Raw genomic sequence first — 5,000 nt, 5'->3', positions numbered from 1 at the left:
CGGCAGAGGAGGAGCGCGGGGGGTGCCGCCACCCGCCCCGCCCGGCCCGCGGGCGCCAACGGCTTTTCCCTTTCGGCTAGGCAACGGCAGGACTGGGACTGGGCTGGCCCGCCAGGCCGGGGGGACTCGGCTTCCCCTTCCGGCCCGGGGGAACCCGGCCGAGCGTGCGAGAAAAAGTGCCACCGGACCGCGCCACCGGCGGCCGGCTCTCCCTTCCCGGAAAAAAGCAGCCGGGGGGAACGGCACCACCAAAAAGGCACATGGAGACGCGTTCGCGGCGACCCGTGCTAGCCACGGGGGCCGCGGGCCCGGGACGCCGGGGACCCGGGGGGCGAGTTACGAGCCTCACTCCCCCACGGACCCGCCGGCATCCCGCTCGCTCCCTTCTCTCTCGCCGCCGTCGCTTTTCGCGTGGCCCGCGCGCCCCTTCGGTCGCAACGCCTCTCGGTGCCGCGGCTTAGGGCCGCCGGAGAAAAACTAGAAAGATCCGCGGAGGCCGGGCGGGCGCCCCCACTCTGCCCGCACGCCTAAGCCGCGGAGAAAACGACGGACCCCCGCCCGGCAACCCAGCCCGCCCGGCAGAAGCGGCTCGGTCGATGCGGCCACGACCGAGGTGGGCGAGGCGCCGCCGCCTCGCCCGGGACAAGTCCGGGGGGCTCTCTCCATCGGGTGCCGGGCCCGTCAACTCCGAAAAGAAAAACTTTGCCCGCCGACGCGGGTCCCCGGCTTAAGGCCGAGGAAGGGGGACGGCTTCAACGACGCGGCCCGGGGACGGGGCGCCCCGACCCCGGGCTCCGCCGCTTCACCGGGCGGGCCGGCCCGCCGCCGAGGTTCCGACCGACAGCCCAAAACAGTGCCCGCCGAGTGGGCCCCGGCTTAAGGCCAGGCACAAAAGGGACGAGGCGCCGCCGCCTCGCCCGCCACCGCTGCCCAGGGGGGGGCCGCCCCCCCCCTTGCGAATCGGCCGGCAGAAGCCGGGCCGGAGCGGGACACGCTCGCAGCTTTTCTCTCTCCCTCTCTCTCTCCGCCTCGCCTCGGCCGCCGAGCGGCTCTCTCGGGGATTCCGCCCCCCCTCAATTTCGCAGCCCTTCTCTCTCGGCCTCTGTCGGGGGGGATTCCGCCTCCTGCCGTCGCAGCCCTTCTCTCCCGGCCGGGAGCCCCCCCTCCTGTCGCGGCCCCTCTCTCTCGGCCTCTCGGGGGGCAATTCCGCCGTCTGTCGCAGCCCTTCTCTCTCGCGGCCTCCCTTTCTCACTGTACCAACTTCCTCGGGGAAAGACGGGAGCCGGGACGGAGCCACACAGACTCGTCCCGGCTAGGCGGCACTTGCTCTGCCCTGCCGACCGCACGAGCGCGGCCGCTCCACACCGCCTTACACGCAGGCACGGGGTGAAACCAACCTGCGGGGATGCGGCCCGTCACCTCGCTCCCATAATACGGACAGATGAGTCCAAAGCCGCCCAGGCCTCCAAGAGAACCAATGGAGCTCGACCGGGGAGGGGCGCCACCGCAGGCCGCCTCTTACGATGACGCAGCCGGAGGCGGCCGACAACAGCGACCCCTTGGTGAACTTCCGCAGCCGGCCGCGACAACAGGTCTACCCGGCACCCGCCGAAATTTGACTAAGTCCGGCCGGAGCGAGGTAGACCTGGTGTCCCCGGCCGGCGCCCGCCACCCGGGGGCAAGGACGACCCACGGCGGCCCCGGGGTCGGGGTAGACCTGGTGTCCCCGGCCGGAGCCGGGGTAGACCTGGTGTCCCCGGCCGGCCACGGGGGAGACCAGGTGTCCCCGGCCGGAGCCGGGGTAGACCTGGTGTCCCCGGCCGGAGCCGGGGGAGACCTGGTGTCCCCGGCCGGCCACGGGGGAGACCAGGTGTCCCCGGCCGGAGCCGGGGTAGACCTGGTGTCCCCGGCCGGAGCCGGGGGAGACCTGGTGTCCCCGGCCGGCCACGGGGGAGACCTGGTGTCCCCGGCCGGCCACGGGGGAGACCTGGTGTCCCCGGCCGGAGCCGGGGTAGACCTGATGTCCCGCCGGATCCGGGGTAGACCTGGTGTCCACGGCCGGAGCCGGGGTAGACCTGGTGTCCACGGCCGGACTTTGCTTTCTGCAGCCCAGTGCTCGGCGTAGACCTGACATCCCGGGTCCCGGGGTAGACCTTGTGTCCTGGGCTTCGGGGTAGACCTGGCGTCCCCTGGCTGAGGGTAGACCTGGTGTCTTTGCCGGACTTTGCTTTCTGCCGCCCACGGCTAAGGGTAGGACTTAGGGTTTCCCTGGGCCCAGGGGTAGACCTGGTGTCCTGGGCTTCGGGGTAGACCTGGTGTCCCAGGACCCGGGGTAGACCTGGTGTCCCCGGCCGGAGCCGGGGTAGACCTGGTGTCCCTTCACAGCCGCCCTCCTTCCGAGCGCCACGGCGAGCCGCGGCGGCGCCGGAGCCGGCTTGACCTGATGAGCCAGGACCGGCCCGGACCCGGGGTAGACCTCCCATCCCCCTGTCGTCGCCCGCCGCCCGGGTGCCTCACCGTCCCCATCGATCCCGGAGCCGGGCTAAGCTCACAGCCTCATAACACCCTGGAGCCAGACGGCTCCATCAGCCCCGTCCCGCACAATGAACCCCACCCCCCTTTCAAGATCCATAGATATTTTCGGGTTTTTTTTTGTTGGTCTTTTGGGATTTTGTGTTTTTGTTTTTTGTTTTGGTTTTTTTGGGGTTTTTTTGTTTTTTTTTTTTTTTTTTTTTTTTTTTTTTTTTTTCTTTCTTTTTTTTTTTTTGGTGGGGTGTTTTGTTTTGTTTTTTTGGGGTTTTTTCTTTTTGGTTTTTTTGTTTTTTTTTTTTCTCTTTCTTTCTTTCTTTTTTTCTTTTTTTTTTTTTTTTTTTTTTTGTTTCGGCTCTGTTTGATGCTGAGTTTTGAGGCTGGTTTTTTTTGGGGGGGTCGGTGGTCTTGTGGTTTGGATTTGGGTAGAACGGCTCCTCTATTCGCTTGGAACGAGAAACTCATCCGGGAAAACAAACCAACAATAAAAATGGGCACATTTTATTTCTTTTCCTTTTGTATCCAGAGCACTCCCAGCCGAGCCGACGGGCAGCCCGTGCCCCGTGGTCTGCCTGCTGACACGCTGAACTGGCGAAACAGCGCCCCCACCGCCCCGCGCCCCCGCCCTGCCGCCCCCCCCCACGCCCTCCTGAGACCCTATACAGCCCGGCCCCCCTGGCCCCGATGCGGCGCGGCTCGCCCCGCCCCGCCCCGCCCCGCCCACCGGTAGAGGCGGCTGCCGCCGGCACCACCGCCAGCACGCAGGCGGCCACTTTCGGGCGGGCTCTTTCACGGTCCGCAGAGGTCTTCCGCCCTCGACGTGAGTCTAGGGGGCCGTGGGGGCTCGGTGCCGAGGCGCCCGGGGCCGGCACGAAGCCGCCGGCCCTTGGCCCTCGTCCGCACACAGACACAGATACAGCGCCACACCCACCGACCCCCCGCCAGTGCGCACGCTCACTCCCCAAGGTCATCCCTTCAGGCCACCTCACCGCCGCGCGTGCACACGCACGCGCGGACAACCATCCCCGCCCCCTCGCCGCCCCCCGCCACGCCTCCTGCCCCCGCCTCCCCGCCAGGGCCCGCCCGCCCGCCTGGCTGCCGGTCCGCGTGCACGCTCTCGCGTGCCCTCTCTCCCTGTCGCTGGCCCCGTCCCCGTCCCCGTCCCCGCGCCCGCCCCTGCCCCTGCCCCTGCCCCTGCCCCTGCCCTTGCCGTCTCTGTCGGAGCCGCGCACGCCCATCGGCGGTTGGGGGCGCCCCACCCTCTCGCATCAGCCTCCCCGGCGCCCCGCCCTCCCCCACCAGCCTCCCCGGCGCTGTCTGCATACTTTTCCCGCTTGCTAGGCACCGGTAGAGGAAGGCCGGCTAGGGACCACAGGTCTAGCCACGGGCTGGGCGGGCGTGGGCTAAGGCCGGCGGGGACCACAGGTCTAGCAAATGGGGCCAGGTGGCCGTAGGCCAAGGCCGGCCGGCGACACCAGGTCTACCCCGAGCCCTGGGACACCAGGTCTACCCCGGAGTCCGGGAGACCAGGTCTACCCCGTGGGCCTGGGACACCAGGTCTACCCGGTGGCCCGCGACACCGGGTCTACCACGTGGCCCTGGGACACCAGCTCTACCCCGAGGCCTGGGACACCAGATCTACCCCGAGCCCTGGGACACCAGGTCTACCCCGGAGTCCGGGAGACCAGGTCTACCCCGTGGCCCTGGGACACCGGGTCTACCCGGTGGCCCGCGACAACGGGCCTACCACGTGGCCCTGGGACACCAGGTCTACCCCGAGGCCTGGGACACCAGATCTACCCCGCGGCCCTGGGACACCAGGTCTACCCTCAGCCAGGGGACATCAGGTCTACCCCGTGGCCCTGGGACACCAGGTCTACCCCGCGGCCCGGGACACCAGGTCTACCCCGGGGTCCGGGACACCAGGTCTACCCCGTGGCCCTGGGACACCAGGTCTACCCTCAGCCAGGGGACATCAGGTCTACCCCGTGGCCCTGGGACACCAGGTCTACCCCGCGGCCCGGGACACCAGGTCTACCCCGAGGCCCTGGGACACCAGGTCTACCCTCAGCCAGGGGACATCAGGTCTACCCCGTGGCCCTGGGACACCAGGTCTACCCCGCGGCCCGGGACACCAGGTCTACCCCGTGGCCCGCGACACCAGGTCTACCCCGAGCCCTGGGACACCAGGTCTACCCCGTGGCCCTGGGACACCAGGTCTACCCCGTGGCCCTGGGACAGCAGGCCTACCCCGAGCCCTGGGCTGCGGAAGGCAAAGTCCGCCCGGGACAGCAGGTCTACCCCGGCGACCCCAGGTCTATCCTGGGCCCAGGCGGCTGTGGGCAGAGGCCAGCCGGGGAAACCAGGTCTACCCCGGAGTCCGGGACACCAGGTCTACCCCGGAGTCCGGGACACCAGGTCTACCCCGTGGCCCTGGGACACCGGGTCTACCCGGTGGCCCGCGACAACGG

Source organism: Melozone crissalis, unplaced genomic scaffold (assembly GCF_028551555.1).
Source record: "Melozone crissalis strain CALT ecotype California unplaced genomic scaffold, PUWL_Pcris_2 ptg000021l_1, whole genome shotgun sequence".
Taxonomy (NCBI): Eukaryota; Metazoa; Chordata; class Aves; order Passeriformes; family Passerellidae; genus Melozone; species Melozone crissalis.
The sequence above is the reverse complement of the archived record's forward strand: the minus strand, read 5'-3'. Positions refer to the sequence as shown.